Source organism: Aspergillus puulaauensis, chromosome 2 (genome assembly GCF_016861865.1).
Source record: "Aspergillus puulaauensis MK2 DNA, chromosome 2, nearly complete sequence".
NCBI classification, from domain to species: Eukaryota; Fungi; Ascomycota; class Eurotiomycetes; order Eurotiales; family Aspergillaceae; genus Aspergillus; species Aspergillus puulaauensis.
In genome coordinates, this window is record NC_054858.1 from 4,543,024 (window position 1) to 4,559,846 (window position 16,823).

Below are 16,823 nucleotides of genomic sequence, written 5' to 3' on the forward strand. Positions count from 1 at the left end.
TAATAAAATATATATTAGATTCCTGTCTATAATTTTACTTAGCTAATAAATTAATATTCTTAATTTAAGCATGCCTAAAGAAAAGTTTAAAGTATTATAAAGGTTTTTTTTTCTAATATACTATATAATCTAGAAATTTATTTTAATTTTATTAAGTAATTTTATAATTATATTAAGTAGTATACTTATTATATTAAATTTTTAGAAAAATAAAAGATATTATTATTTTATAATAGTTTAAGTAAAGGTTTTATTTATTAAAATTATATATTAAAAATCTTTTTAATTTAACTAATTATTAAAAAAATAGACTATTTTTAAATATTTATAAAAAATCTTTATAAATCCTCTTTTTCTTATTTATTTTAATACTAATTATTAATTATATATTAATCTTAATACTTTAAAATCTAGTATAAATACTATAGTATTCTATATTAAATCTAGCTTTAAGTATATCTTAATATTAATATTTCTTATATAAATATTAGTTTAATCAGTACTGTTCCTATCTAGATTAATTATTAATATAGAGAAGTATTACTAGCTTATTAAATTAAAAATATTATATTTAGTCTAGATACTATATAAAGTTTATTATTTAATTAAAACTAGTTAAATATCTATTATTATCTATACTAACTATATATCTATAGTTAGTATTATAAAGTAAATATTATTTAATACTATTATTTTAGAGAAATTAAATCTTTGTTTAATTTAAGTATTATAATATATTTAATAATTTTAATTAAAAATCTACTATAAACTAGAAAAATAAAATATAGTTATTAATATACTATCTTATTTATCTAATATAATAGCTATTAAAAAAGGTTTTAATTTTAATTATTTTATTATTAATATTTATTATATTAGTTCTACTATTAAGCTAAGTAATAAATTTAAAATCTATATTTAAAATAAATATCTTATAAGGCCGTAATACTTATATAGCAGCTCTCTAAGGATTATAGAGATATAATATATAATTGATAGAAAATAAATCTATATTTAATAAAACTAATTACTAGTTCTTCTAGCTAAGAACTAGTAGTATAATATAAAGTTATATATTATATAATAGCTACTTAATAGCTATAATATATTTAAAGTACTATTATATAATATTTATAAGTAGTAGTATATAATAATTATTTCCTTCTCTTAAGTAATCTTAATCTTATAATTAATTATTTTTAATAGGCCCTGCAGTTAAGATATAAAGTAAAAAAAAAAAAATTTAATAATATTAAACTTAGCTTTATAGATCTAGAATTAAATATATAATAAGTATTTAAAGTTAGTATATTATTATCTTATTAAATATAAATAGCTTTAATAGTATAGTTAGCTATTATATAGCTAGTATTATTATAAATAAATTTATATATAATTTAATAATAATATATAACTAAAATACTATTTATTTTTTATTTACTTTTTTTTTTTTCTTTTTTTTTTAAATCTCTTACTTTTTTTTATTATAAGTATTTCTTTAATTTTATATTACTTAATAGTTAATTTCTTTTATTTATATAATTATATAAATCTTATAATCTTATTTAGTATTTTTCTAGATTAAATTAAGTCTTATAAGACTATATTATAGATTAATATAATAATATATTAATTTATTAGTAAGAATTTTTAACTACTATTTCTTAACTATATCTTAAGTAATTATACTAATATTTAGTATTTAGATTCTTCTAATTTTTATAATTTAAATAAGCTTTTTGCTGGTTATCTTACTTAAAAATTTATAAAAATATTAGTATTAGAAGTTTTATCCATATATAATATATTTATACTCTATATTTTTAATTATTTAATTTTTTATAAAATTTTATTTAATTAATTTAAATTTTAAATATATTATTCTATATATCTTTCTATATTAATTAATATTTTTAGTAGTTATCTTATTTTATATATTATATTAATATTATTATTTAAAATTTTAGTATTATTAGTACTATACTATAATATTATTTTTCTATTCTTAATTTTTAATTAATTTAGCTTTATAGTTACTTTTATATTTTAAATCTTATTAATATAATATTTTTAAATATTACTATATAAAAAATCTACTATTACTTATACTAAAAATATATATTATATTTATAAGATTTATCTTACTTATCTTACTATTTTTTTTTTTACTTTTTTAAAAAAGGAATATTCTATCTCTCTAATCTTTAAACTAAAAACTATATTCTTATTTATATCTTTAATTTTTTTTTTATATTTTTATTCTTATTTCTTTTTTATATATTTTTATTTTCTATTTTATTATTCTTACTAGTTATCTTAATTTTTTATCTAGTTTTCTTTAATTCTATTATAATATATTATATATACTTATCTTATAATAAGCTCTACTTACTTATATAGTCTAGTAGCTCTTTAAAATAATATAAATCTTATTACTAAAAAAAATATAATACCTAGTTCTATAATAAAATAAATATTAAATCTTTTTTTATACTAGATTTAAATATTTTTACTAATTTTTATTAAAACTATAAAATAATTATTCCTAAAGTATACTTTACTACTAATAAGATAATTTTTTAGAAAAATACTATTAAGAATAACTATAATTTATTAAAGATTACTACTTATTACTATATATATTATTCTTATAAAAAAAATAAAGATATAATTTTTTTTATTATTAACTAAAATAGTAATCCTATTTTAGATTATTTATAAATAATCTTAGCTATATATATATAATATTATCTAACTTCTTATAATTTTAATTATAGTATTCTTATATTATATATTCTAGTACTATTTTTTACAGTACTATAAGCTATCTAGTTTTAAAAATCTTTAAAAAAAGTTTTCTTTAAAAGTTTTATATTCTTAAAAAATCCTTAGGAGGGACCCCCTGCAGAAGTAATAAATAATTTTTTTTTTTTTTTTTAAATTAATAATTTTTTTTTTATAATTAGAATTTTATATAGCTTATAAATATTATAAGCTTTTTTCTCTTATATTTCTATAGTAGGTATTATTACTTTTTATAAATATTTAATATAATAGTATTCTTAATATAGCTAAATAATTTTTATATATTATAATTAAAATCCTATTTATATTATTTAATTAGGAATTAAAGATCTTTTTTATATTTATAATTTATAATTATATTTTTAATCTTATATTCTTTCTTTTTATTAATAAATAATAGTTCTAGCTTTAAAGCTTTATAAGAATCTCTAGTATATTTATAAAGTAAAAAAATATAAAATATATTATAAAATTAGTATATCTTAAAATATAAATATAATTTATAAGATTAGTACTATATATATATAATCTTAAAAAATCTAAGATATTAATTATTTAACTTATAATTTAATCTAGCTTAGTTAATATTCTTTATATTTAATATAATAAAATTACTAATTATAAATTATATATTTTTATATTTTTTATTATACTACTTCTCTATAGCTTTAATTATTTTTTCTAGTTACTTAACTAGTTTATTATAGTTCTTCCAAAAATCTTTAACTTATTTTAATATATTTTATATAGTGCTTTTATCTAGACTTTTAATATTAATTTAAAATTATAACTAGTATTTTATTAAAAATTATATAGAGCTCTTATTTATATTTTATCTTATTATTTTATTATAAACTAGTTATATAATTAATAATTATTATAGCTAGTTATATAATTAATAATTATTATAGCTAGTTATATAATTAATAATTATTATAGCTAGTTATCTTAGTTCTAGTTTATATAAGCGTGTAAATAATACTTAAGTATTTAATTTTAATACTTAGTTTATCTATCTATCTATAGATAGTATATAATAATTAATTTATAGCTTAAATTAAGATAATAATAAAGTATTAATTAAAATATATTTATAAAAATACTATCTCTATTATTAATTATATTACTTAAGACTCTAATATATATATATATATATATTTAATAAGAATTATAATAAAATCTTCTACAGAGATACTCTTTATATATAGAATATAAAAGATATATTTAATAAAATAATTAATTATTATAAAAATAATATTATATAACTTTTCTTACTATTTTATAAATAGTAGTCTAATTATAAAATCTATTATAATCTAATCTATAGACTCTTTTAATTATAGAAGTTTATTTATTAGATTATAAAATCTATATTAATATATTATAATCTATTAATATATATTATATTTTTTAATATATTTTTTAATATATTTTTTAATTTACTTATTTATTATAGACTAATGGTATTTATACTTAATAATTTTAATTATTCTTTCTCTACCTAGATATCTGCTTTATAGATTATTATAGTTAATTTTAAGGATTTCTATATAAAATATATTAAAGTATAAAATATAAGCTTTATTTTTAAAATATACTAAGCTATTTAATATAATACTTTATTTCTTATTTTTTATATTTTTATTATTTTCTTTAATATCTTTTATAGTTTTATTATATTCTTAGTTAATCTTAAGTAATTCTAGTAATTAATAGTAGTAATTAATAAATTTAATAAATAATTAAATTTTTTTTATATTTTATAATACCGGCTAGTTTATTATTATTATAACTTACTTAATTTCTATTTTTATATTATTTATAGTTATTATAAATCCTAAAAAGTTAATATGGTTTATATAAAAAATATATTTATTTATTTTTATATAGAGCTTAAATCTTTATAATTATTTAAGAATAATATATATATATATTTTATATTCTTTCTTATTCTTAAAAAATATAATAATATTATTAAGATATATTATATAAATAATATTTAATAAATTATTTAGTATATAATTAATATATTATTAAAAACTTACTAGTATATTTATTAATTTAAATAGTATAACTTAATATTTATATATATTAAAATATATTTTCAATACTATTAGTAGTTTATAGTTTTTTTTAATCTATAATTTATAATATATATTATATAAGTTTAATTATATATAGATTTTATAGTATCTAGATAGTCTAAGATTTTATCTAATAATAATAATAAATATATATTCTTAATAATAATAATATTTAATTTATAATAATTTATATAAAGTCTTAAGCTATTATTTTTCTTTAATATAAATAATACTAGTAAACTATAAAATTTTTTTAATAATCTAATTTAGTTGTTTTAAGTACTTTTATTATATATTTATACAGAACTTACAGTTCTCTTAAAAATAATAAATAAATTAATTTTAGTAGAGATTTTTTATTTAATTTTAACTTAATAATATAGTTTTACTTTTAATATTATAGAAGTAATCCTATTTTTTTTTTTAAAAAAATATTTATAAAATTATAGTATTACTTTAAGATTACTAACTTTATAATTTAGATTTTATTAATTTTAATTTAAAAATAATTATTTTTAAACTAGATTTTTATTTAGTATACTTATACTCTTATAATAATTTCTATAGTATATTCTTATATAAATATAATTATTTTTAGATTTATAGATTTCTCTTTATAATATTTCTATAATTTATTATATTAATTTATTAATAGATTAATAATCTTTAGTTAATTTTAATCTAAGATTATATTATACTTATTTATATTAATAACTTTAAATCCTAAATATTATTTATATAGTTTATCTTTTATATCTCTTATATATATTAATAATATATAGTTTCTATAAAAAATTATATTATAATTATTTATTATATATATCTTTTTTAGTATTTCTCTATTATTTAGAGATAGATTTTATTTAATCTAGTATTCATTTATAAAACTTATCTTTATATTAAAGTTTAATAAAATTTATATTTTTTATAACTATCTCTATTTCTTTTTTAGAAATATTATAAATATAATTATCTTCTACTATTATAATCTAGAAAAGAGATCTAGTATCTTTATTATATAAAATCTTAAATTCTTAAATTTTTTAATTTATTTATAATCTTATTAGATTTTATATTATCTTTTTATAGATATACTCTACTACCTGTTAATTAATATTATAATTTAATATATTTAGTTTTACTATAATTATAGTAGTCTAAATTATTCTTATATATTTTTATATTTTTTATCTTTTCTTAAGTACTATATTAATACTTATAGCTTTTATTATAGATTTATAATTTTTTATAACTATTTTTATTATTATATTCTTTTTTTTTAAGTACGTCTTATATATTATTTATTAATATATATACCTTATAAATTAAGATTCCTCTAAAATTCTTATAATTATAATTTAACTCTAGTATATTCTGATATTCTAGAATTAATTATTTAATTATTAATAGATAAATTATATATATATTATAATTTTCTAGTTTTTATAAGTATTATACTAACTTTTTATAAGTTTTATTATATATTTTAAAGTATAGAATAGCCTTTTATATTTTATTATTTAATAATTTAACTAAGTATTATTTAAACTTTTTAAGATATTATATAAATTTATATACTAACTAATATATTTATTATTTTATATTATAGTATAATACTATTATCTCTTACTATAATATTACTGGATTATTAATTATATATAATAAAATATTATTAAAATTATTTTATATTAGATTTTTTAGTAAGATTATATATATTTCTTTCTAGTTATATATTCTAAATACTATTAGGAATATTATTATATAGCTAATCTTTTTTTTATTAATTTTATAATATTTTAAGAATATTTAAAAATAATTTTTTAATATAAAAGTACTAATCTAAGTATTTATATAAATTATAGCTAGTAAATTTTTTTATATAAAAATATTCTTTTAAAAATTTTATTTTATTATTTTTAGAACTATCTAATTTTAAAGATTAACTATTTTATAATATTTCTAGGGCTGATTATATTATTATTTAAATATTCTAGAATAGTATTTCTATATTAATATATATAATTTAGTCTTTAGAATTTTTTATTTCTTTTATAATAATACTAATTTAATATATTATATAGCTACTTCTTCTTATCTTAAAAATTCTTTAATATTTTTACTAAATTATAGGTTATTTTTATTATTTTATACTAGATTTTAGAATTAGAATAAGTCTTCTTTTATTATTTTTAGATTTAAATAATAAGTTATAGTAATACTTATTTCTTTAATATTTATTATTTTCTAGTTTTTATATATTATTTTAAAAGTTTATATTATTATATTATTTTATATAATAAAGACTGTTTAGTTTTATATACTATAATATTAAGTTTATTTTTAAGTTTTAGATTCTATTATAACTACGCGTATCAGGTCTTTAAAAGAAAAGTAATTAAAACTATAAGACTATAATACTTATATAATAGCTCTCTAAAGATTATAGAGATATAATATATAATTAGTAAAAGATAAGTTTATATTTAATAGAATTAATTACTAGTTCTTCTAGCTAAAAACTAGTAGTATAATATATAGTTATATATTATATAACAGCTGCTTAGCGGCTGTTATGTGCCTAAGGCACTATTATACAGCGTCTGCAGGTAGCGGCGCATAACATATCTCTTTAATAGCTGTGCTATACTTATATAAGAAGTATTATATTTAGATTCTAATATTAAATTATTTTATTATAAAGAAAATAATTTATTTTATCTATTAAAAAAGAATACTAATCTTTTAATATAGAGTATTATTAAAGAATCTTAGCTTTATCTACTTTATTTAATAGTATAAGAGCTTTTTAAGATAATTTATAATAATTATAAATACTAAGATATTAAAAAATATTTCTATATTATATAAGAATTTATATTTTATAAAGATTACTAACTACTCTATAAATATATTAGTTATTATTTAATATATCTAAAGAATAAATCTTATTATTATAAATTATATAAATTATTATAACTTATTATAATTTAACTAGTACTCTTTAATATAATTATAATTAATTTTATTACTTATCTATTTAAATATAACTAATTTAATATACTTATAGTTATAATTAATAAATTTATAAAAGTAATACTAAGTAGTCTGCTATGTAATAAAGATATATAATAATTTAATATTTTATATTTTATAATTAAGAAATCTTATAATACTTTATTTTAGATAGAAACTCCTAGTTCACGAGTAACTTCTAGAAAGAAGTAATTAATATAATATAATATTAATAGTACTATTCTATAATATATTATCTATAAAGTAATAAATAGATAGAATAAATAATTTAAATAATTAATATAATACTATATTATATTTATATATTAGATTTTATTAACTAGTCTATATAACTATTATATATTATAAATACTTTAAATACTTTATTATTTATCTCTACTAGTAAAATATCTTTAAAGTTACTTTTTAGTATTAATTTATATTAATTATAAAACTTATTAAAGTATATTTATTATTAAGATTTTAATATCTACTTAGATATTAAAGAAGTATTATTTTTTATAGTTATATATATAAAGTATCTTTATAATTAAGAATATTAATTAATTAAATTCTATATTAGTAATACTATATTTATTTATTTATATTAAAGCTACTATTTATTTATAATAAATATATACTATAAGTTATCTTAATAATATACTAGTCTTTTTAAGATATTAAAATATATTAGATACCTTATATATTATTTAAAGTTATTAAAGAAGTTCTGTATATATCTTATATTTTTTATTATTTAATTAGAACCTATAACTTATATAAAATATAATATTAAAAGAAATCTTACTAGTAATAATATTAATTTTATTATTAATCTTTTTAACTACTAGCCCAGCTAGTCTAATACTATTATTAATAAATATTATTTTAAGAACTTTAATTATTAGGAAGTTAATAAAATATTTAATAAATGTATTATTTATCTAGATTAGAACTACTCTAAATTTACATAATACTTTATTTACTGGAAAGAATATAAAGCTAAATATAACTAATAAATATATACTAATTACTTAAATAACTATAAGAAATTAATTAATAAATTTAAGAAATATTTTTAGTAATTATCTTATCTTATCTATAACTATCTATTTATATCTATACTTTATATTTATTTTAATTTAAACTATTTTTTATACTATATTAATAAGAATACTGGTTTTATTATATTTTTTATATTATTATAAGCTTATCTAGCTATTATTTTTAAATCCTGCTAGTTATTAGTAATACTATTCTTCCGGATAATCTGTATTATTAGTCTTTATAGCCTACTATATAGTTCCCGTCTTCTGTAGCTTTGTTCTAGTTCCTTGTTTAGTTTCTTAACTAATTTACTAATTCATGATATATCGAAACGTCAACTTGCTCCAGCCGGGTAGAAATAGCAGTACTAGAATAACTAATTAATTAATAAGCTAGTCTGAATTAGTACTAGATAAAAGATTTAGGGAAATTAATAAAGATAAGCTTTAAATATTAATATAATAGACAGCAGTACAGCTATAGATATAAATTAAATTAACAATATAGTAGTTTTATTAAATATAAAAATAGAATAAAGTATTATATTTTACCTATAAATAAATTATTAAAGAAGAAAGGCTTAAAGTAAGACTTGATAAATAGAATAAAAGATAAAGTAAAATATAAACTAGATAGAAAAATAGAAGATATATAAAGTAAGTTTAAAGTAATCTTAATAAATAATAATAAAAAAAAAGATATAATAAGTTATAAGCTAGAAAAATTTTATAAAATTTTTAAATCTAATAAAGTTTTTTTTATAAAGTCATTAATTATACTTAAGATTATATCTAAGTTAGCAAATATAATTTTTAGTAAAAGAAATATATTTTTATTTATAAAAATATATATAATAGTTAAGCATATATTTAATTTTATAATAATAATAATTATTAAAAAAGTATATATTAAGTATAGTAGAAGATTTAGTATATTTATAAATATAAAAATTCGTATTTAAAGATATAGACTCTAATTAAGTAATAAAAATAATTAAATATATATTTTATAAAATAAATAAATTAGATAACTTATATATAAGTTATTTAATATAATAAGTAATAATAAAAAAATTTAATATAATAAAGTTTTAATTTAAGAAAAAAATATTAATAATAATAAGTAGATTATAGCCTTTATATACATAAAGATAAACTTATAATTTAGATTTAAATAATATAAATATATAATAAATATTATAAATATGATTTATTTAAATACTAGTAAATTTATATATTTCTTTAGTATTAAAATAGAAGTTAAAGTCTAACTTAAAAAACTTATAAAATATAGGGGTCTGCTACAGACACACCCTGGTGGCTACAGACACACCTGCCTCCGCTCCTGACACACCTCTCTAAACCTATTCGGGTAATTTTATAGATAAGATAAGGGCTTGTTATTAGGATATATCTAATTATAAGAATATCTTTAATATATATTATCTTAATATCTTATTTACTGTATAGTTTAGTATTAAGATAGTAGATAGTAGTACTTTTATATAAGTCTTTATAAATTATAATTATAATTATAGGGCTTTATTATTTAGTTCTAGTACTACTAATACTCTAGAAGTTTTTTTTTAAAATATAATAGTTTTAGATAGCTTAGATATTTTCTATTATTAAGATATTAAATATTCTATTAAACTTACTAATAGTTAAAATATATTTAAAGTATCTAAAATATCTCCTCCTCCTACTAATTAAATATTTAGTACTAAAAGTAAAGTACTAGAATTTATAAATAATTTTACTATATAATACAGGTATATATTAATAATAAAAACTTTAAAACAGAATCCGAAAGATAGATAGATTAAAATCTAATTTTTATAATATGATTATAGTAGGGTCTATATAAATAAAATAAAAAAAAATTAAATATATAAAAAAAATATATATCTTAAAAATTATTTATTTAAAGTAGTTCTCTGCTAAAAGAGAGAACTAACTATATAGATTCTAAAGATTATTATATTTAATTATAACTATAATTTATTATCTATTTATATATATCTAAGTCTCTAAGTTATTAAAATATAGAAGCTTATACCTATAATTACTAAGTAATTTAGAGCTAGAATTAATCTTTATTAGATTCTTAAAGCTACTAGATAAAATAGTAAAAATAATAATCTCTTATTATATAATATCTATAACTATTAATAAAGATTTTATTATAAATTTCTTAATAAATAATCTTCTATTCAGGTACTTTTAATAGTTCTTTTAAAGAAGAGTAATTAGTTATTTAACTATATAATAAATAGTAAGAATTATTTAGTTAGTTTTTTTTATACTTATAAAAGTTATTTTAAATTTTTATAGTAGAATTCTTATATTCTTATTATAAATTATATTTATAAGATAAATAAATATAAGATACCTCTCCTTAATATTAATAGTATTATTTTAATAGGATACTTATTCTATACTAGCTTTATATTTATTTATAATAAGTAGTAACTATTATATAAATTTATACTTTAAAATCTATTTAATATTTATAATTAGCTAGGACTTCAAGCTCTATTAACTATCCTAACTAATAAAAAAAAACTTTAATTAATACCTGTTAAGATATTTTTTTAATAACTAATATAATAATCTATCTATAATATATTAATAATAATATTCTTACTAAAATATACTCTTTTTTTTATAAGGATCTTCTTAACTAAATAAAATCTATACTAGATTTAAAAAATAAAGAAATAATAAAGTAGTTCTATATAGAAATCTATAACTAATAGAAAATAATACTTATAGAGTAATAAAAGATTCTTAATATATATATATATAATAATATAATATAGGAATAGAATTACTTTAAAAAACTATATAATAATAAAATCTTTAGGCCTCTAGTTAAGTATATTAAAAAAATAGCTAAATAATATTATAAAAAAATAAATATTTAACTATTTTACTAACTAGAGCTTCTATATTAATATATATATAACCTCACGCGGTAAAGAATCCTATATATAACTTAAAGCTAATCTTAAAATATTTATCACTAATTATATCTATATTATTCAATTCTTTAAGCAGACTATTATATATTTATATAATCTTTCTAATAAAGTATTAGATATTAAGTAAGAATTAAAGCTTATTAGCTTATTAAAGATATTTATCTTTAAAAATATACTTACTAAAATATTCTATAATATCTTATAAAAGATTCTATAAATATACTATTAATATTACTTATTATATAAGAATAAAATACTAATATTAGATATATATAGTATTATTATTAGAGTTATACTAGGATTATTATATATCTATATTATTTAATAGTATATTAAGTATTAGTAATTATTATAATCTAGTAATTTCTATTAGTAATAATATTTTTATCTATTCTAAAAAATACTATCTTCTAATTCTTATATAATTATTCTTAAATCTTATATTATTATATTAGTATATAAAAGACTATTTAGTTTATCTAATAATATTATTAGACTACTATTATTAATTAATTAAATTACTAGAACTAGTTAAGAGCTCTTTAAATCTAAAAAAGTACTAGCTTAAAAGTAATTCTAGTACTATAAAAGATCTTCTATATTAAAAAATTAAAAAATAATAGATACTATACTATTATTAGCTCTACTAATATTAATTTTTTATAAAACTATACTAGAATTAGTACTTTCTAACTATATTATATTACTATCTTAAAAGTATAACAGAATCTTTATTTCATTTTTATCTCTAGATTTTTTTATAGTATCTGCGAGCTAAAGATCTAAATATAGCTATAAAATCAGGCAGGTAGATTAAAGAAATAATATCTTTAAATATTATTAATTAATTAGTCTATAACTCCTATTTTATATAATATATTAATATATATTTTAAATATAATATTATCTTATTTTTTTATTAATTCTTAATTTATATTTTTATAACTATTTATAACCGCTATATTAAATATTAAATTTATACTTAAATTTAATAAATAATATTATATCTTCTTATTAAGTTTTACTATACTAATATACTTTTTAAATAAAAAGCTTCCCCCTTTTTTTTTATTTCTAGAATATTAATACTAAATCTAAAAAAATTCTATATAACCCGGCTAGCCCGGTTTTAATCTAAGAATCTCTAAATAGTAGAAAATCTTAAGAAAAACAGGCCTTCGGCCTATTAGAATAAATTTAGAGATAAATATATTATTATCTATATAAAAAAAAAGACCTTAAAATATTTTTTATTTTTAATTAATTAATCTAAGCTCTTTAATAAAGCTATAAATATTTTAGACTAAAGTATTTATATATAGCTTTATTATAAGTCTTATTATATACTACTAGACTATTATAGTATATAAAATATTAAGAGAAGCCTATAAAGACCTAATAACTCTATATAATCCAAAATTACCCGAATAGGTTTAGAGGGGTGTGTCAGGAGCAGAGGCAGGTATGTCTATAGCCGCCGGGGTGTGTCTGTAGCAGACCCCAAAATATATTCTAAAAAATATAAAAATTAAGACTAAATAATAACCAGTAAGATATCTTATTAATAATAATATTTAATAAAAGACTAAACTATATATAATAACTAATAATATAATTATAATAAAATATAATTTTTATTACTTATATTATATATTTTAATTAGTTATTTATTTATAGATAATATATTATTATATAATAGTAAGTTATATTAGCTGCTTTATATATTACTTATTAAAAGATAGAGATGAACTTATAATTTTAATCTAAAATAATATAATAAAGAATATTTTAGTTATAAGCTTAAAAATATTATAGGGGCGCGCTGTACGCACACCTCAACTGCTCCACACACACCCTGATTAGCTACATGCACACCCCGCTAAACCTAAAGAGGTAGTAAATCACGTGACTTTTAATAATAATAATAATAATAATAATAATAATAATAATAATAATAATAATAATTATAATTATAATATATATTAATTTATAAATTTTTGATATATTATTAATATTCTTAATTTATTATTTTAAATTATATACTGAATTAGATTACGTGGTCTAATAATAATTATTTATATTATAAATTTATTATAGTAATACTACTATTATTACTTATAATACTATTTTTTTTAAAGTTACGTGATTTTCGGATCTCGTGATTTATTATCTTTTTAGGTTTAGCGAGGTATGCGTGTAGCCAATCAGGGTGTGTGTGGAGTAGTCAAGATATGCGTACAGCGCGTCTTTTTATTTTATTAAATCTCTTATTTAAACTAATAATTATCCTGCTTACTATAGAGAGCCCGAAGTTAGAACTACTAAGATAATTTATTTAAATAATAAAAAAGATTAAGATTTTTATTAGTTTTATTAAAGTATATTATATTAATACCAAGCTAGCTAAATAAGGAATTTTAATTATAATTAAAATTAAGAATTTATTTATAAATAAAAAATTATACTTTATTACCTATTTTTACTATTCTAAAATTTTTAAGTTAAATAATAAATTATATTAATATCTTTTTTATTTATATAATAAATTTAATAAAGTAAAACCTACTTATAAAATAGTATCTATAATAAGTTTACTAGGTATAATTATTATTAAATTAAATATTATTAAATTATCTAATATTAGTATCTTATATATCTAGAGATTTGCTAGTACTCTAATTAGCCTAAATATTACTTAATTATTTAAAGAAATATATCTTAATATTAGTTATTATAAATTAGTTAGTAATACTAACTTCTTATATACTATCTTAAATATTATAATTAAAAAAATAATTAAAATCCTTATAATTAATAGTATTAATTTAAGTTATATATTTAATCTTTATATATATTTTAATTTTAATTTTTTATATCTATTAATTAATAATATTTTACTTATATTTACTTAAATCTCTATATTTATTTATATAGTAGATATTACTACTAAATTTTTTATTAAAACTAAAATTATAAATTATAAAAAAATAATTATTAATATTAAATAATAATATACTATTATTTATTTATACTAAAATATAACTATCCTAGTTTACTACTATAATAATAGCTAAATAAATCTTATTAAAGTTTATATTATATCTAGAATAAAGATATTATTTTATTTAAAATATAAGATTTTAATATCTATAAGATCTATTTTATCTAATTAAGATCTAATTTTTAAATTAAAGATTTTTTAAAATTTAGATTTCTATATTTATATATATCTTATAGATAACTAATTTTTTTTATTAAAATATTTAATTCTATATCTAGAACTGTTATTCTACTTAAATATTAATATATTAAAATTATTAATAATTTTAAATTTATTTTCTCTTTTTTATTAGATTTAAAGTTATAGAACTTATTCTAGTATACTTAATTAAATAATAATTTTTTTATTAAATAATATAACCTACACTCTATCTATTTTACTTTAAAATCTAATTATAATTACTAGTATTACTAATATATTAAATAATTATTTATTAATATATTTTATATTTCTATTAAAATATTACTAACTGAAACTTATTATAATATTAGTAATCTATTAAATAAAAGTAATATCTATATTAAAAATCTTAAAATTATTTTTTATTTTACTAAACTTATCTTCTATTTTAATATCTAGTAAAATAAAATAAATATTAATTTAACTATATATATTCTTAAATCCTAATAAATAGAAGTTTTATTAAAAAAAGTCTAGAAATATTATATACTAAAGCCTAAAATATATTAAATATTTCTAAAAAAAATTAAATTATTATTAATAAAACCTTAGATTTATTATATAAAGCTAGAAAACTTAAGTTTATTATTATTTATATATTTTTTAATTATTTTATATTTATTATTTAGTATACTATATTTAATCTCCAAACTTAAATAAATAAAAATAAAGATTATATTATTATAAATCTATATAATATAAATAAAAAAGTAGAATTTAATTAATATTTAATTCTAATATAATAAAAATTATATTATTTATATAAAGATATAAGTATATTATTATTATTAATACTTATAAGTTCTTTTATTAATAACTAATATATTAAGATTATTAAAGATATCTTACTATTATAAGCTATTATAGCTAAGAAATCTTTAATATAATTATTATAAATTTTATTAGTTTTATTTTTTTTATTTAATATTAAATAAATTTATATTTTACTAAATTCTAAGTATTTTACTAAATATATATTAATAATATAGTTATCGCCTCTATTATATTAAATAAATATATTAAATATCTAAGCCTAGTATTTAATTATTTATAAAATCTAAATATTAAAATCTAAATTTTAAAAATATTTATTAGATTTCTGTCTATCTAATTACTTAATTAAAGAGTTAATACTCTTAGTTTAACTATATATATTAAAAAACTTAAAGTAATTTTATTATTAAAAGTTCTTATTATTTTATAAGACTTTAAGTACTATCTTAGATTAATTAAATAATTTTATTATTAAATTAAGTATTATACTGTTTAAAGTAAATCTTTATAACTATATAAAATTAAATTATTAAAAAGTAAACTTATTAAAGATTAGATTTATTAAAAATATAAAGCTTACTACTATTAATAAATCTATTAATATTAAGTAGTTATTATTTACTAACTTATAAAGTAAATTTTATAATCTATAATTTCTAATATATTTTAATCCTAAAAAATAATTTTAGATTAATATTAATATATTTTATATTATATATAAAGTTATAATTTATTATATTAAAAATAAATATCCTAATTATTTAATCTTTTTAATATAAATAAAAGTATTATTTATCTTATTTTTTAATTAATTATTTATTAGTACTAAGTATAACTACTAGTTAATAAAGCTTAAAATTTCTTATTTTATTTAAAT